Source organism: Macaca fascicularis, chromosome 15 (assembly GCF_037993035.2).
Source record: "Macaca fascicularis isolate 582-1 chromosome 15, T2T-MFA8v1.1".
Classification (NCBI taxonomy): Eukaryota; Metazoa; Chordata; class Mammalia; order Primates; family Cercopithecidae; genus Macaca; species Macaca fascicularis.
In genome coordinates this window covers 50935500-50955097 of record NC_088389.1, presented here as the reverse complement: position 1 = coordinate 50955097, position 19598 = coordinate 50935500, and the positions used below count along the sequence as shown (strand labels likewise).

Sequence of the window (19598 nt, the reverse complement as noted above, 5' to 3'; positions counted from 1 at the left end):
GGCATAAGTTACAGTGTTGTTGTCCATGAGTTTAATGCTAGTGAATCAACAATATATATTAAATAAGGCATCTTTAAATGGAAACACACATAAAACAAGATTATGCACTGATTAGTTGACAAAAATATTACAACCAAAGGCTCACAGGAACCTAACCCCATATTTCCCCTAGGAACAATGGCTCAATGTTCACTAATTCAATGTTTTTGGTGACTTTGTAGAATATGACTACCTTGAATAAAGAGAACCAACTATACAATCCAAACCACAATGTCCCTAACGGCACTTTATCTTCAGCCCAAACTTCTCGTCTTTTGTAAACCCAAATATTCAGTTGCTTACTGAACAGGTCTCCTCAATTGTCACGAAACACTTTAATTTGGCACATGGAAGCTAGACTTGCATCTTCATCCCATTCTTTCCCCAACTAACCTATTCACCTTCCTAGTTTCCTTGTCTCTACTATCGACCTATCTAACCAGTGATTTCAGCCACCATCCCAGAGTCCTCCTCACTGTCCCATCTCCAAAATCTCTGCATCAAAGCAGTCTCCAAGTCTTCTGCATTCTTCCTCCCATGTCTTGAGTCGGTCTTCTCTGTCCCATTACTCTTGCTTCTGCCTCACAAGAGTACTATATGCCTGCCAGACTACTATCATCCTTGGATTTCTGAAGGGCTTCCTACTTCTCCTCTTCTAATCAAGGCTTCATCTTTCTGCCAGAATTACCTTTCTACCATGCCAATTCAATCCTGTCGGATTAATCTTACAGTTTAAAATCTTCACTGGCTTTCCATTGCAAACAATGTCAAGTCCAAACTCCAGCCTGGCATAAAAGGACTTCCCCCAGCTGGGTTCTGACTACCTGTCCTGCCACCTCTCCATCTGATCCTCACATCATCTTTTCTCTAGCAGAAATGAATTTCTTTGCTGTTTCCTAAGCATTCTATAGTTGCATGTTGTTCTCTCTGCTTTGAATATCCTTCTTTCTCTGACTTGACCTTCCATTCTGATATACTGTATCCTCTTAGAAGACTTCCTATTCTTTTCCTCACTCCTTCCAGACTGAACTAAATGCAGTCTTCTGTCTTCTCCAAACTTAAGTGGGTTAGCAATTACCTTTACTGTTCTGCAAGAGAGAATGGGCACATGTCTAGTTACTTCTATATCCCCAGGGTGGCACTCTTCCTAAAGGTATACCCTTGGACAAAAATGTTAGCTCATCTGAGCCTCAAATTCACTTTTGCAAAAATGGATTAGTCCTACCCTCCTCAAATGGCTCTTGTAAAAACAAAATGAACAGTGCCCTAAAACAAAAACAAACAAAAAATTGCCCAGAATTTAGACCCCCCAAAAAAAACCCACTCAAATCTTGCTAGTACTTTTGCCTCACACATTTCAGCAAGAATTCCCCATCATCATCCAACTATGCCCCAAAAGACTTCTCCCCAAGACGTCTTTATTTTCACCAACACCATCCAAATTACTCACACTTTAAACCCGTCTTTTCCCCATTTCTGCCTATATTCATTTGTTGTTCATGGAGACTTGTTGAATTTTTCTTTCATATTTCTAGCAACATCTTCTTGTCCATTTCCAATGCCACCTGTCCTACTTTAAGAACAAATGGACTCAGTCTTGTACTATTCTTTGCAATCTTCACTGGTCATGCTGCTCCCACTTCCCCCAGTCCTCTCCATTCCTCCTGGTGCTTCAAGTTGCACCATGGTAAAAAGCTCCCCATCTACTCACACAGGAGTGAAATGTGCAGGGTGTGATGGTAAACAATTGAGTGTCAACTTGATTGGACTGAAGGATGCAAAGTGTTGTTCCTGGGCGTGTCAGTGAAGGTGTTGCCCAAGGAGGTTAACATTTGTGTCAGTGGACTGGGAAAGGCAGACCCACTCTCAACCTGGGTAGGCACAATCTAGTTGGCTGCCAGCACAACCAGAATAAAAGCAGGTAGAACATGGAAAGACTAGACTGACTGAGCCTCCCAGCCTACATCTTTCTCCCATACTGGATGCTTCCTGTCCTTGAACATCAGACTCCAACTTCTTCAGTTTTTGGACTCTGGGACCTTCAACCACAGACTGATGGCTGCACTGTCGGGTTCCCTACTTTTGAGGTTTTGGGACACAGACTGGCTTCCTTGCTCCCTAGCTTGTAGATGGCCTATTGTGGGACTTCACCTTGTGATCATGTGAGTCAATACTCCCTAACAAACTCCCCTTTATATATACATCTATCCTATTAGTTCTGTCCCTCTAGAGAACCCTGACTAATAAAATGGGCTAATAAATTGAAAGCAGTCCAACAACCATGACCAAAAAGCATTGCTTGATGACTTCCTGAAGCTGGAGAGATTATCTTTTTCCATGTGTCCAGTTCAACATTTGGCAATGTTGTGCATGAATTACAGAGAAGTGATGTTAACCAAATTGCATACAACAAAAAGAGGAAAAGCAAATACAATAGGTGCTTTTCCAGCCTTCCAGAATGTTGCATAAGAATGAATAACATGTTGTGAGTAATGACAAATTCACTTTTTATTCAGATTCCAAAAATCAAATACTAGACCAGAGTGCTCTTGCTTAAAAATATTAAGAGCTCTAACCAAGTCAAGCCTGTAGCTAGGAATACAGGCACGCGCCACCACACCCAGCTAATTTTAAAACCTTTTATAGAGAAGGGGTCTTGCTATGTTGCCCAGACTGGTCTTAAACTTCTGGCCTTATGTGAACCTATAGGGTAATATGACTACGAAAAAAAAAAAAAAGTGTGTCCCATGAGCATGGTGTTGCAAACTCAGGAAGTAATAGACCTATTGTTTTTAGCTCCAAGCAGACAATACCTGGAATGTATGGGACCACATTTGAAGAGGAACATTGGCCAATTGCAAGGTATCCTTGAATGAGCAATCAACATAAAGAAGGGTGAAAATATCAGCAATGGAACACATACAGCACCATTTATTTCAAAATTGTAGAGTAAGCCTCAGATGAATCTGTGTTACATCATTATACTAAAGACCAATTTTGTTCAACATCAGTAAAAAGCAATCATTTGAAAGACAGATAACATGAAGAGTCGCTTTGGCTGGCTTAAACGTGGCACCTCACCCTTGCCTGTAACTCATTGCAATTGCTTCTTCATTTGCATAAATAGTCATTGAGGTTTTTTTTTTAATTTAACTGAAAATGTAAAAAAAAATCAACCCTGTTGTCAATCAGACTGTAATAAATAATGTTTCTATGTAAACAGAGTCAAGGCTACATTAGAGCTAAAAAAGTTACCTCTGGGAGATTACTATTATTACTTTTTTACCAATGACATCCCAGTCCTATTTTATTCTTCCTGCTTCCTCGGCAAGAATTTCTCAGATACCAAGTTGCTGAATTGTCCTCATATTCTAATAACATCTAATACAAAACTGGCTCTTGTTTCTCTAGTTTTTCCTTACAATCACCTAGCCTAAACCCAAATCCTTCAATAAGCCCCTCCAGTGCCCTCTGATTGAAAAAACATGTGCTCTTCCTTACTGCAGCAAGATCGATAAACCTACATGTGTTTGACTATAGGTGTGTTCCTGGCAGTCTTTGACTAGTGGGCTTCAATACATCAAATATTTATTGAGCATCTACTATGTGCTAGGTACTGTAGTAGGTGATGGGAGAAAGTAAGGAGTTGATTAAAGATTAGAAAATGGAGGAATCTGGGACAACTCCAGAGCAACTGATGACAAGAAGGGAAAAAAGAAATGAGTAACTAACCCAGAGTAGTAGAAGTTGAGCCAACTGTGTACAGGGCATCTGGCCTTCCCTTATCTCCCATTGCAGGTCCCTGCTGAGTAGACACAGACTCTGTACCAAGTGGCATGGAATAGAGGTAGACATCAGCCCCGGGTGGGAACTGTCTTTTAGACTAGGAGCCCTTGACTTGTGTAGCCTTTATCGAAAAATGATGAGTTAGGCCTATTATATTCCTATGTAGGATGTTGAGCTAAAATTCACATAGGCCAGTTCCCACTGACAGTGAAGTCAAAAGGACTGTGAAGCATTGCCCCTCTGTAGAGGGAACTGGGTGGCCATTATGGACTGTCTGCAACTGAAGGAGGAGAAAACAGATCAGTAGACAGGTGAGACTAGAGATCATGTGCAGAGAGCATCAGAGATGTCTAAAGTGAGGTCATGAAGCCCTCAAGAGATAGAGCAGCCTTTTTGTGCAATGATATTCCCATTCACATCTCCATGGGGTCTGAATGAACTTGGGTTCCTTTCTTGAGTCTTATGTGCCCTGTCTTTACAGTTGATACCCCTTTTGTTGAATTAGCTCTTATTGCCACAATAAGAGCCCTAACCAAGTCAAGAAAGAACAAGAGATCTTTGCTTTTTTGGGGACGGGGTCTCACTCTGTCACCCAGGCTGGAGTTCAGTGGTATAATCATGGCACACTGCACCCTTGAATTCCTGGGTTCAAGTGGCCCTCCCACCTCAGCCTCCCAAGTAGCTAGGACTACAGGCACACGCCACCACACTCGGCTACTTTTAAAACATTTTGTAGCGATGGGGTCTTGCTGTGTTGCCCAGGCTGGTCTTAAACTTCTGGCCTCAAGCAAACCTCCCCTCTCAGTTTCCCAAAGTGCTGGGATTATAGGTGTGAGCCACCACACCCAGCTGAGATTTTTAAACATTACAAGACTAGTAACCTAAAAGAGGAGAATGAAGGGAAGTAGAGTTCACACAGCAGCCTCTGAGTTTAGCGTGGAACCATCTAGGGACCGGAATAGATGATGAAGGCAGGAAGAGGTTGGTGGTGGAACTAGTGATGTGCTAGGTGGTATCAAGCCTTGTTGCTGCCATTGTCTTGCCTTTCAAGATGTAGCTTGGGAGTCAACTCCCTGGGGAAGCCTTCCCTTGCGTCCTCCAGTCTGAGATGAGAATTTTCTTCCCATGTTCTGACAACACCTTGGTTTACCACCTCAAAGCCCTTACCACTCTGCACTCTGATTACTAAAATTAATTCTGTCTGAATGTCCTCTAGCCCGATGGTTCCGAACTGGGGGCAAGTTTGCCCCCTCAAGGGCTACTTTACAATGTCTGGAGGCATTTTGCTTGTCATAACTGGGTGAGGGGAGTTACTGCTGATAAACATCCAACAGCACACAGGACAGCCCTTGACAGCAAAGAATTATCTTGCCAAACATGTTAATAGTGCTGAGTTTGAGAAACCTTGCTCTAGGTCAGTACTATTACTTTTGGTGACAATAGAAATGTTCTGTTATGTGTGCTGTCCAATACAGTAGCTGCTAACTGCATGCGGCTACCATGCCCTTCACATTTGCAACTAAGGAGCTTTTTCTTTTTTTGAGACAGGATCTCACTCTGTTGCCCAGGCTTAGAGTGCAGGGGTACGATCCCGGCCCCACTGCAGACTCGACCTCCAATGCTCAAGCGATCGTCCCAAATCAGCCTCCCAAGTAGCTGGGACTACAGGCACGTGCCACCATGCTTGACTAATTTTATTTTTATTTTTTGTAGAGATGGGGTCTCCCTATGTAGACCAGGCTGGTCTCAATCTTTTGGGCTCAAATAATCCTCCTGCCTCAGCCTCCCAGAGTGCTTTAATTTTTTTATTTGTATTTAATTTTAACTACAGTCATGCGTCACTTAACAATGGCATCACATTATGAGAAATGCATCATTAGGTGATTTTGTCATTGTGAGACCATCCTAGACTGTACTTAAACCTTGATAGTATAACCTGCTATACACTTAGACTATGCAGCGTAGCCTATCGCTACCAGGCTACAAATCTGAGTAGCATGTTACTGTGCTGAACGCTGTCAGCAACTGTAATACAATGGTAAGCATTTGTGCATCTAAACATATCTCAACCTAGAAGGTACAGTAAAAATACAGTATCATAATCTTATGGAACCACTATCATATATCTGGTTCTTAATTGACAAAAACATCATTATGTGGAGTCTGGCTGTTATTTGAATTTTTTTTTTTTTCCCCCTGAAACAAGGTCTTGCTCTGTCACCCAGGCTGAAGTGCAGTGGCTTGATCTCAGCTCACTACAATCTCCACCTCCTGGGTTCAAGCAATTCTCCTACCTCAGCCTCCTGAGTAGCTGGGATTACAGGCACTTACCACTATGCCTGGCTAATTTTTGTATTTTTAGTAGAGACGAGGTTTCATCATGTTGGCCAGGCTGGTCTCGAACCCCTGACCTCAGGTGATCTGCCTGCCTCAGCCTCCCAAAGTGCTGGGATTACAGGTGTGAGCCACCACGCTTGGCCTTGTAATTTGAATTTAAATGAGCACTTGTGGCTAGTGGCTACCGTGCAGATCAAGCCTCTCCTTCCTACTCCTCCAAGTGGCCACTCCTGTCTCTCAGCAGCACTTGCTATAGCTACATTTTTACACTTGTGTGAGCATTTGATCCTTTATCCCCCTCAGTAGATTGGAAGTTTTCTGTGGGCAGGAAACATGCTAACTTGTTCACCTCTCTATTTTGTTTTTTGTTTTTTTCCTTTTTTTGGAGGGATGGATTTTAATCTTTATTTACAGCACACTGCAAGATATGAAATTCCACAAAGAAATAAGAAACCCATTCAGAGGACAAGCTTTACACAGTATATACAGGTTGGAACTGTTCAAGTATAGTTTCAGTGTAAAAAGTGCTACAATACCAAACCATATTTAAAAGAGTTCTTTGTAGAGAAGCGGTAAGACAAACTTATACCAAACGTAGTACACAACAAATTTATGCCTCAGCTACATGATCTAAAAGTTAAAGTTCCCAGGAGTCCCATCCTCAACTTGGAAGGTATAGCCTTCAAAGGTAGTTTCTGGCACCACATTTTCATCTTCCTCTTCCTCTACAGAGAAATCCTTAATAAAGCTTAACAAAGCCTTATACACACTCATTTTCATGGTTTCGCAGAGCTTCAATTTTGTCTAAGCCCCCACATTCTTCAATCATCATACTAAGTTTCTCAGTTTCACCTCGTTTCTCAGCAGCCTAAAAGATATTTGAAATGGCATCCAGGATAAGCAGAATAACCTTGGTATCTTTCGCATTTAAGAGTTTCATCAGCATGCCACAATGAATGAGGTACACAATCTGTTCAACTGTTTCGCCACTGATATAGTTGGTCACAGCTCATACAGCTTCCTTTTGTGTCCTAAGATCTGACTTAGAACACTGGCAAGGAATAGGACCAATCCGTGATTCACAACTTGCTGTATCCGGTCCTGACGGCCAGCTGTGATGTTTGACGTTGTCCACGTAGCTTCCTTCCGAGTGTTAGTTTTGGGGTTGGTGAGCAGGCTGGGAAAGACAGCAAGTGTTCCCGCATCGATCACAACCTGAGTGTGTTCATCTGTTCCAGTGACAATATTCCCTATGGCTCTTAGTGCAGGAGTCACAATTGGCAATTCAGAAGCTCCTAGAAGCTTCACAAGTTAGGGCACAACTCCTGTTTCCATGACGATGTCAATTCATTCATTTGGACCATCAGTCAGGTAGGAAATAGTCCAGTAGGTATCTGCTAATACTTCCGGATCATCAAGATGCAGGAGTCGAACTCAGGTAGGAAGAATTTCCTCAACAGCATCTAACACAGGTGCAGGATTCTTGTTGCAGCAAAGATTTGAAAGTGTCCAGGTAAGATTACGTAAGTTACCACATGCTAAAGATGACATATCAGGAACTGCAAGAAGAGCCAACGGTAGGTCAACTGCACCGTACTTAGTAACCAAGTCTTGGAAAACTGAACTATCACATGCAATGTTTCCTGGAGCCGATACAACTTGTCCACTGATGTGAGCATGGGGAGATGCCAACAGAGAAATGAATGCTAGGATGGCACCTCCAACTACCACAACCTTGGCTTGTTCTGATTCCCAGAAGCAATGTTAGTGAGCGCCCAGGCAGATTCAAACTGAATGGGACTACTATCAGTTCTGCCCAAGAAAGACACACATTTTGGAATCAAACCAGCCCAAATTAAGTTGTCTTTGCAGCGGGGTTGGGTGGGGGGGGGGGCCTGTTTTCCTCTAGAAAGTAGTTTCCTGGCAGCTTGAGTCTCTTGGAGCTGACTTTCCACATTGTTGCTATTTATGCCTTTGACAATGTCATCAACAGACCAATTTACAGCGCTCTGGTTGTTGTGGTTTTTCTGCAGCAGAGAAGTAGCATCATCAGGAAATGAGCTTACATTTCTCCTCTTCAGCATCTGGTCATCCTTAGCTTTCCTCAGCTCCAGATTGACTTCTATTCTGCAATACCTCATTTCTGTACTGTCTTTTCCCTTGTTCTTGAATCTGTAAAGTCAGGCAGCTGGGTTCATCTTTCTATGTTAATGCCTAGTACAGGGCCTAGTACTAGATGGGTTCTCAGTACACATGTGTGAAATGAAAGCATAGCCAAAGGATGAATGGCCAGCCAGGGAGTATGTTAGTGAGAGTTCTCCAGAGAAACAGAAGAAATGGGGTATTTTACAAATACATATATGCACATAATATACGTATTTTATATACACTATACATATATATGTTATACACACACACATATACATACACATATATATAAGGGATTTATTTTAAGGAGTTGGCCCATGTGATTGCAGAGGCTGAGAAACCTCCAGATCTGCAGAGTGAGTTACCAAACTAGCAGTGCGAGAGAGCTAATGGTGAGCTTCTAGGCTGAAGACTGACAGGCTTGGGACCCAGAGAGAACCATTGTCCAGTTTGAAGAAAGTACTTAGGTAGGAAGAAGTCTCTCTTATTTGGAGGAGGGAGAGCCTTTTGTTCTCTTCAGGCCTTCGACTGATTGGATGAGGCCCATCCACATTAGGGAGGGCCACATCTGCTTGACTCAGCCTATGGATTTAAATGCTAATCTCATCCAACAACACACTCACAAAAGCACCCTGAATAATGCTTGACCAAACATTTGGGCACACCATGGCCCAGACAAGTTGACACGAAACTAACCATCACAGGGGGTGACAATTTTCCTTGCTGAGCTTGTGTTTAGGTAAAACTTTATTATAATTAGGCAAATAGTTTAAAGTTTTTTTTCAAAGGACTTACGGATCCTAAATTTCCATGGGCTTAGCCCTGATCTCTTTCCCTAGAGACAGGAAGGAGCAAAGAAACAGTGTAAATACATCAACCCTGGTTCAGCCCCTGGTGTTCCTCATGGGACACGAATTCCACAGTGGCTGCTGGGGTGATGGGCTGCCATGACCTACTCAGGTATAAAGTGGGAGTGAGAAGACCACCAGGGGCTGGGTGCCATGTCCTTAAAATTCTGGACCATAAAATTCTGGGTCCCCGGTCATTTCTAGATATGGTCATTGCTAACCCTCAAATTGTTGTTTTGCACAAAAGCAAATGTGTTTTCACAGACAAGAGGGTTTGCTATTTCAAAAACTCAAAGACTCTGCCCTTCTAGCTCAGAAAGCTACCATCCTAAGTCCACCTCCGACGCTCACGCTCTTTATGCATGGAACCAAAAGTCTGTGGCACACTCCTGCCACCTGGTGGCAACATATGAAAAGTCATGCGAAGGCTTAACCCTGAGGTTCTGATATGGCCAAAACACAAGACAGAAAGAGCAGGCTTGGAGACTTGCATTAGTGAAACAAAATTATGAGTTAATAGGACCATAAACCTGGAAAGAAATTTAGTGATTACTGAGTTCAACTATGTCAATTTCCAGATGAGGAAACTAAGGTTTAGAGATACTTTGTGACTCACTTGAAGATATTTCAGAGCCACGGCCTCATCTTCTCCCATTAAATGCAATTTCCCCTTTAATCCACCTCTTAAAAAAATGTCCTTACTTCGCGCAACTGAAGTCTTGATTAATTGGCAGAATGGTGAGCAATTAAATATAATTGCAAAATCAACCAAAGGGACCAATTTCTGTTACGACCCCTGTTTTGTAATGAGCAAAGGTCTTTGTGACAGACACTTGTTCAGAAGTGACAATTCTGCCAGAGATGGTTTGCAATGAACTTACTCTTTCAATTTGAACAGAGACAGATGTGCATCAGCAAAATCAAGGAAGTGATCACTCCCCTCTACAGGAATGGGATATCACCTTTTCATTTTCATGGATCAAATACAGACTAAATATTGCTGTTTCGCTAGCTGCTGTGCTAGGTGCTGGGAATACAATGAGGAGAAAACCAGAAGAGAGTTTTGCTTTCATGGAGCTCACAGTCTGATAGGGAAGATGGATGAGTTAAAATGCAACTACAGTTATGCATCACATAACGACATTTCAGTCAATGAGGAACTATGTATACAACAATGGTCCCATAAGATGATCATGGAGCTGAAAAAATCCTATCTAGTGATGGCATAGCTGTTGTAATGTCATTACACAAATGTTTGTGGTGACGTTGCTGTAAACAAATCTACTGTGCTGCCTGTCATATAAAAATGTACAGTAGCCGGGCGCTCTGGCTCACACCTACAATCCCAGCACATTGGGAGGCCAAGGTGGGTAGATCACTTGGGGGCTAGAAGTTCAAGACCACCCTGGCCAACATGATGAAACCCCATCTCTACTAAAAATATAAAAATTATCCAGGAGTGGTGGTGCACACCTATAGTCCTAGCTACTCAGGAGGCTGAGGCACAAGAATCGCTTGAACCCAAGGAGGCGAAAGTTGCAGTGAGTCGAGATTGTGCCACTACACTGCAGCCTGGGCAACAGAGTGAGACTTTGTCTCAACAACAACAACAACAAAAGTATAGTAATGTCCTAGGATTTCACACTCACTCACCACTGACTCACCCAGAGTTGCAAATTCCAGTCCTGCAAACTTTATTTATGGTAAGTTCCCTATATAGCTGTACCATTTTTTATTTTTTATACCACATTTTTACTATACCTTTTCTATGCTTAGATAAGTTAGGTACATACATACTTACCATTGTGTTACAATTACCTACAGTGGTCAGTACAGTAACATCCTATACGGGTTTGCAGCCTAGGGGCAATAGGCTAAACCACGTAGCCTAGGTTTCTAGTAGGCTGTATCGTCTAGGTTTGTGTAAATACACTCTAGGAAGTTTGCACAACAATGAAATCACATAATGACACATTTCTCAGAACGTGTCCCTGTGGTTAAACTATGCATGACTGTGCTGTAGAAGGTGGTAATGAGAACACTGTATGTGGGACCAGGGATAAGAGTTGAGCTAGGACTGGAGAAGATAGCTGTCAACAGAAACAGAATCAACTACAGTCCCTGGTACCAGACAGGGAGCAGTGTCTGATGGAGCCAAATTCCAAATGTGGTTGATGCCAGACCAGCCAAGTATATAGTGGCAGCACTGCCAGACTGGAGAGTACAGTGGGAGTGGGCATCAAGAAGACCCATACAGCCCATTAGGCTGCTTGGTTATGGGGGGCTGGCCCCTGGCATGCCACGTGCTGGATGTGGTAGTCACCAGAAATAGAGGGGCAGAAGGAGGCAGTAGCAGAGGCTGGACCGCTGAGTCCCTGCTTGGGAAGTCCCACAGCCTGGCTGAGGAAGACAGTGTTCATGCACACCCCGTTTCTGTCAGGATTGGCCCAGGGACTTGCACTAGGCTGAGCCAGCAGGGAGTGGGGCAGCCGGCACAGGCAGCCTCTGTGTGGTGAGGGCGCCAGCAGGGCCCAGATGGAAACTCTGACTGTGGTGTTAATTCATTCCTCTGTGGTTTTCTGTTCAGGCAAATACCAGTCTCTTGTGGGTTTGTTTAGCTTAAAGCTATTGGCTGTGTGGGGCTAAGGTTCTACATCCTTGATTTCCAAGTCCCTGTTCGGCCAAGTTTAAAGGAAGGGATGATCAAGGTGCTGGCTACTGAGAAGGACATCATAAAGCTTCGGAGAGCAGCTGGGGAAACCCTACTTATTTACCCCCGACCTGAGGTACAACCCGGCCTGGAAATGCATTCTGTCCTGCTCATAATACAACACAAGTGTGTGAGGTTTCAGGGCGGGCCGTGAGCCTATGTCCTCTAACATGTCTAATGCAACATCTTCTTGGGGAGAATATTGACTCTTCCAGGTGGAAAGCTGGCGTGGAGCCAGGAAAGGTGGCAGATGGAGCTTGGTTGATTCATGATACCATAGCATCTTGTCCGTTTGTTGGATTGAGTATCCCCTGAAGAATTTTCCACACCCAAACCTGCCCTGGGACATTCAGTTCAACCCTCGGCAGTGAACTTTGGCCCAAATAGCAAGAGATTTGCTTCCACCGAGGCTTGGCCACGGACCAACCATGTGACTCTGAGATAGTTCTCGCTCCGTGACTCAATTTCCTCGGCTACTCTTAACATGATTTTCAACACCGAAAAAATAAGAACTATTGCCGTGGCCAAAAATAAAAACTAGATATTAGTTATGCTAGATATTAAATGCCATCCAAGAGACAGTAAATGTAATGGCCCCAAAGTGGTTTCAGGTCTCTGAGAGGAATTTACTCCCCAGCTTTGGAGAAGCTAAGTGCTGCCCTTCTATTTCTGTCCTGCATTCGGAAAGTCATAAATAGTTAACAGCTTGAGTCCTTTTTTAAAACCTCCCAGGAGCATCTAAAAATAGACTCTGGGGGCTCCATGCCTATTTCCTCAGGTCCTCCTCTTAATCTTTCAGTATAGGTGGTATTTATTGTTACTGTCACCTATGGATTCACAGAGACAAAAGCAGTGAGGCTGGAAGGCAAAGAGAGGAAGCTTTTCCTGGGGGGAGGGTCTCTTGGGAAGTGGAACCTAGCATCGATACAGGGATGAGACATGTCACCTCTCCTTTCCTTGGTTTCCCTGCTAGTAAAAGGGGAGAGAAGGAGAAGTCTCGCTCCCCAGGGTGCAGTAAGAATCAACCCTCAAGTAGAAAGCTTCAACAGACAAAGCAGAACCTGCCAACAGCCAAATGCTATTATGACAAGTTAAGTCCACACTCATTACATGCCTTTGCAGTACATGTCACCCCTGCCGTTTCCTATCTCCAGGCCCAAGTGGGGCCCTCCTGCCAGTTTTCCAGCCCAGCGGCATGACCAGAGGCTGACTGTCCATCACGAGCTTGATGGACAAGGGGGAGGAACAGCCAAGCCCAGCTCAGCTGCCTGTCTCTTCTTTTCAACCATGCCTCTGCTTCCCTGATGCTTAACAACAGCAAACAGCACCCCTCTCTGACTCTCAGCCCATCCCCTTCAGCCAGGCATCCTTGCAGACAGACCATCAGCCCGGGTTGCTCCTATGGACTTAGAAGGAAGGATAGGGCAGGAGCATTCCTGGTGGCCTCTGTGGCCTCGGTCCTTTCTCCTAACAATGCATGGTAATTAGTTGCATCTCGGGCCCCCTGACACCCCTTAACCTGGAAAATCAGGCAGACTTGTGCGACAGCAATCAGATCCCAGACACATCCAGCCGTAATGTGATTACGCCATTTACCAAAATGCAAAGAGAGATACTTGAGGCGTTTCTGATTAGGGCTGACATTATCCCTCTGATGGGCCACCGCATTAATCAAAGCTGTTGCTATGACTATGGCGATGGTGGGGAAATAACCCCAGCTTGATTCTGGGCCTACCCAATGCCGCCAAGGAAGAGGTCAGCTTTTGTTAGGGACATAGCAGAAGAATCGCTTCTTCCTGCTTAAGAAGGGCTTTCTATTGAAATCGCACCAGCAGCCAGAAAGACAGGCCTCTGTTTTCTTTCATTACGCTGGGATTTTCTGGTGCCATTGCTCAAGATGACTCGATAGTATTGTTCTGGGAGGGACTGCGATGTGTGTGTGTGTTGGGGGTGGGGATATGGAGGCTGATTTGTGGGGCTGTCAGAGCCTTCTGCTCTCCAGAACTGTATCTTAATTGCTGGGTGGCCCCCTGGGAATCGTGTAGGGCATGAGAACCTGGGGGCGGGGGAGAAGGATGATCTGTGGAAAAGCCCAGCTTTTCCCATGGCATAAACACTCTGGGCTTCTGCTGCTTTCTCCATTCCAGAGCCACTAAAGCATTTGGCAGAGACAAGCTTGCACCACACACCCTATGACAAGGCAGATGGAAAAGCAGGCGGGAATGAAATGGATCTGACAAGCCTGCGTGGAAAACCCCCTGGCCTCTGCTCCGGGCTGTGGAGAACCCATGAACTGCAGGGGAGGGCAGGGAACACCGGGTGATGGGCGCTGGGGACGGGGTCGTCAGAACTCCATGATGGCCAGATAGAGGTAAACTGTTCCCAACACCAAGGCAGCCTTCTCTCAGGTGCAGATACTGAAAGGGAAATTTAGAGGTCAGTGATGTGGCACAGCTTCTCCCCCCAGCACAGGGATAGAGCAGTGTAGAAGAATCAAGGAATCTGGTTCTAGTTCAAGTCCTTTCTAGAATTTTCTCTGAGCCTTGGTTTCCCCATCATCAGAGTGGGGACAATGAAATCCACTCTGCTGTCCTCATAGGGGCGTAAAGGTCGGTCAGACCACTTCCTTTGGGGGAAAGTGATTTGTAAACTCTGGAGCGCAGATATTCAAACTTGGCTGCATTTGGGAGTCACCTGAAGAAGTTTTTGAAGTTCTGAAGCCGGGGCCCCAGCATCAGACATTCTGGTTTCATTGGTCAGAGAGGCGTCAGGGCATGGGGATGTTTCAAAGCTGCAGGGGATCCTCGTGCACAGCCCAGGTTGAGAACCACTGCTCGCGAGTGCTGTAGGGAGCCATGCCCTGCCTTTGAGCCTCATTTCCTATATCTTTTAATGGGAATAAAAATTTTTTCGAGTAAAAGGCTTTCATGAGAATAAAAGGAGAAAAAATGTATGTGAAAATGCATAAAGTCGTATATCCTGGATTCCTAATTAATGTTCAGTTCCCTCATTAGAGGCCATCGCCTCTGTTTCAGGGGAGTCTCATCCCCAGGGTGAGACCCTGGACAGCACCTTCCCCCTTAGCTGTGTGATTGTGTTCAACTTACTGAATAGCAGCAAGCATTTACAGCACCTGAAGCCTTTCACATGCTTGATCTCACTTAATTATAGCAATAACCTGGGGAGGCGGGCATAGATCATTGTTACCACCCTGTGAAGCAACATCATAGGTGACTCAGGCAGTCAGTGGTGGAGCTGGGATTTCAGCCCAAATTTGTCTTGTTCCGAAAGCGGAGTTCTTTCCATGACCTACTTGGTTAGAACTGACCTGAGTCAATTTTGTCATTCACTATGTAGATGCAAGAGGTCTTGGGGCCGTAGGTCTCTGCATGTTGTAATGAAAGCAAGTGTCAGATAGAATTCTGCCGTACAGACTTTCATTTATTAGCAAAGCAGGTGCAAAAACAGGCATGTGGCTTGCTCTGTGAGCTCAATGACATCCCGAATCATTGTCCTTTTAGGTGCCCCAGTAGCTCCTTGCATGAAAGCCTCACTCAGGGCAGAGGTGACATTTTTCAGCACCAGGATTCAGCTAACCTTGTCATTGAGTCATGAGAAAAAAATTAGCTGATAATCAGCCTAACAAACACAGAATCCATTGGAATCATAAACTTATGGCACTGTTCCATTTAATAAACACAGGGAGACCAGTCAGAAGGCTACCAGAACAGTCTAGCCCAGAGTTGACAAAGGCCTTTCCCAATGGCTATGGGGAGGTAGGAAAGGGGTAGGATCATTCACTGAGTCAACCAAATATGTTGAGCACCGTACTAGTTTCCTAAAACAAAGTACCAAAATGAAGTACCACAAAATGGGTGGTTTACAACAGAAATTTATTTTCTTATTCTGGAGGCCAGAAGTTGGAAATTAGGGTGTCAGAAGGGCCATGCTCCCTCTGACACGTCTAGGGAAGGACCCTTTCTCACCTCTCTCCTGGCTGCTGGTGGGTGCAGCAATCCTTAGTGTTCCTTGACTCATTGCTGTCATCCAATCTCTGTCTCTGCCATCACATTACATGGCTTTCTCCCTGTGCATGTCTGCACCTCTGCATCTCTTCCTCTTCTAATAAGGACACCAGTCATATTGGATTTAGGGCCTGTCCTAATTCAATATGATCTTAACTAATTATATCTGCAAAACCCTATTTTCAAATAAGGTCACATTCTGAGGTTCTGCAAAGACATAAGTTTGGGGGGACATTATTCAACCCAGTACAGGCACCTACATTATGCCAAGTGCTGTGAAGAAAGAAGATAAATGTGAATAAGCATTTTTCTGCACTTCAGTTGCTCAGCCCCCAGAGAGGGAGACAAGCAGGTTGGTGCCTACTCTGAGAGCAGTAAACACACGTTGCTGGTACAGGACAGATGAAGCATCTCACCCCAAATTAACAGGGTCATGGAAGCAACCTCTGAGCTGAGTTCTGAAGGCCTGGCAGGAGGTAGCCAGGGCAAGGAGGGCAGAAAGGCAACAGAGACAGAGGGAGCGACATGTAGGTCCAAGGGTCTGGTTGTAGAGGGAGCAGGATGAGTGCATTGAGGCAAGAATGTGGGGTCTGAGATGGACAAGTGGTGATGTGTGAAGCCAAACTGTTAAGCAAGGGCAGGTCAGGAAGCAACTCATGTGCCAGTCTAAGAATTTTTTCTGTGGACCACAGGGAGCCATTGGCATAGTTTAAGCAAGGCAGAAATGTAGTCATATTTGCATGTTAGAACAATCACTCTGAAGCAATGAAAAGGGTAAACTGGAAAGGTTAAGAATGGCAATGGGAAATGTCAGTAAAAGGCAATAAATAATAAGGTCCTGGCATATGGCCATAACCATGAGGATGGGGAGAAGGGAATTGATTTAATATTTACTCAATACGAGGGAATCAGCAGAGTTTGTGGATAAATCAGATGGTGGGCATGAAAAAGGAGTCAATAATAACATCCAAGCTGCTCTGCACTAGGTTTTGTTGAGCTCAGGTCCTGAGGTCATCCGTGAGATATTTGGAAGTGATCACACAGAATGCTGGAGAACTTCAACATTTCAGAAGCAGGAGGAGAAAACCCAGCTAGTAAATAATTCAGAGGAAAAAAAAAAAAGTCGTGTGACAGGAGAAATGGAGTTATACACAGGGAGCATTAAGAAGAGAGCCACTGGGACCCAGGTGGAATTAGCACCCAAGTAATAATGTTAGCCCAGTGAGGTGACTCCCAGGGAAGGAAGAACTCTGGGAAGCTTAGAGACCCAGAAAGAAGGCAGAGTAGGGACAAAGACCACATGTCTTTATAGTAGGCAAATTTCCCAACTTCCTATTAAGCCTGGATGTCGCCAAGAACAGTGGGGTCCAGTTCAGTTAACAGGGGTGACCAATGGTCAGGTTTGCCCAAGTCTGTTCCAGTGGAACCCTGAGGGCCTAACGTCCTGAGAAACCTTTCTGTCCTGGGAAAACCAGGACACTTGGTCACCCTGATTAACAAACACTTCCTGAGTGTCTGCTACATGCCACATGCTATATTGGATGATATCAAGATTAACAGTGCACAGAGCAGGCCCTTTTGCAGCCCACAGCCTGGTAGGGGGAAATAATGGATTACAAGCTCCCAAAACCTGTAGAAGAATAGGTTGAGATTCCTATCCTTCACTGCCAAGGGCAAGTTAAAGGAAAACGGTTTGGATATAACTTAGCCAGGGATGAAAAAATGCTCTCTTAACAAAATAAGGCTGTGGTGCAAGTTCATAAGTGTATGTTAATAGGAGAAATATTAATTTCTTATATCAAATTGAGAAGGGCAGAAGTTATGCTTATTCTGGTTTTTTTTTTTTCTATAATAAAAGAAATGTGAGTTTTCAAGATAGTTTTGCTAAAAGGAGAAATAATTTCTCTTGTAAAGCTAAGTACAGTTTGGGGCCAGAAGGAAGGGAAGATGTCCACACAGGATAAAATATGCTTGATTTTAGATGTTGCAGGAAAGAACTAGTTACAACTCAAAAAGAAAAACCCTATTGGGCCCTCTTTGGTCCCCATGCCTAGATAATTTTCCTAGGGCTGCTGTAACAAATTACCACCATCTACATGGCTTAAAATAACAGAAATTTATTCTCTCACAGTTCTGGAGGGCAGAAGTCTAAAATCCAGGTGTCTGCAGAACTGCACTCCCTCTGGAGGCTCCAGGGAGATTCTCTTCCTTGCCTTTCCAGTTTCTGGTGGCTACTGATGTCACTTGGCATTCCTTGACTTGTAGCTGCATCAACTTCAATTTTTGCCCCCATCTTTGATGAACCTTCTTCCGAATATTTCTTTATGTGTCCTCTTCAGTTTGTCTAATCTCCCTCTTCCTGACTCTTATAAAGGCATCTGTCATAAACTCAGTGTAAGTTGAGGAGCGTACCGAATGCATATCACTTTCACACTTAAAGTTGAAAAATCAAATGTAGAGAGATGTCATCAAGATTGCTTACTTGAGGTGCTCTGCACTCACCTCCTCTGCAAGGAAGGATGAAAACAACAAATAGATAACCACATGTCAAATAAAATGTCTAAAGGAGAACACCAGAATTCAGCAAGGAAGTGACAAATACCTTTTGAGATAGAAATTCAGGACAGCAACATGAACAGGGAAGTACAGCACCCAGCCAGGTTCAGCTCAGGGCCAAAAGGAACTCCCCAGTGTGGGGGAAAGGTAAGCAGGAAGTCTCCAGCAGTCCACATTCTCACTTCACATGCCTGCAATCTTAGTTACACGAGAGCTCTATCACCTTCACAGGCCCTAAGCCCAGTGTAAGGAGAGGGCCTGGAATCAACATGATTGCATTATTCCAGAGACCAAATTCACACAGAATCACCCTCTACTCCCCAGAACCCAGGCTGCTGCAGCACAACACAATTTTGAGAGCAGAGCCACCACCAGAGTGCATTCTGCCCTGAGGATCAATAGTCTCCGCATTTCTCCATCCCTGGAGCTCCACTGATATCCCACCACATTTACCCAGAGGGCTGCAGAGTCAAAAGACCAGCTGAAATTATCAGTGTAGCCATATTCCTGGCACCAGACCCCACGCAGTACCCTACATCTTGGGGAACAGGCAGTTCAGCACAGTTAAGGAGCTACCCTCAGGAGAGAGGGAGCTGATGTACACACTCTCCAGAACCTGACAGCCATTTACCCAAGGCCCATTGCCATCAACCCTGCTCTCTCCAGCATCAAAGCTGCCAAGGACCCATGTATAACCACCAGGAACCCAAGGACTGGCCTGCCCAGGACCTGCTGCTGCTGGTAACCACGCCCTCTTTAACAGGGAAACCACCATGTGCAAGTGAATGCCCCCCAAGGGCTCAAGGACTGGCCTCCCCAGTGTTCCCATGCCCACCAAAGCCATAGCAAAGCTTCCACAAACAACCATAACCTAAGCTGCTGAGGCACTTGCAGACACTGCTGACATTGATTATAGCCAAAGAAATTATACAGAGACTGTACTACTACACCCACCCAGAACCAAAGCCAAAGTCGCCTATACAATCAATACGATAGGACACATCTACAGAAAAAAAGGTCTTACCCTACAAAAGCTACTCCATAATATTGGAAGAACCAAATGTTCCACCAAATGTCAGATATAAACGGAGCACAGAAAACTTGAAAAACCAAGGAAGCATGACATCTCTAAAGAAACACAATAATTCT

At 44.5% G+C, this 19598-nt stretch overlaps 1 pseudogene; it reads right to left on the bottom strand.

The window, feature by feature from the left end:
• Positions 1 to 6067: 6067 nt before the first annotated feature.
• LOC102141740 (importin subunit alpha-1 pseudogene) lies at positions 6068 to 8360 on the bottom strand (annotated as a pseudogene).
• Between the last annotated feature and the right edge of the window lie 11238 nt (positions 8361 to 19598).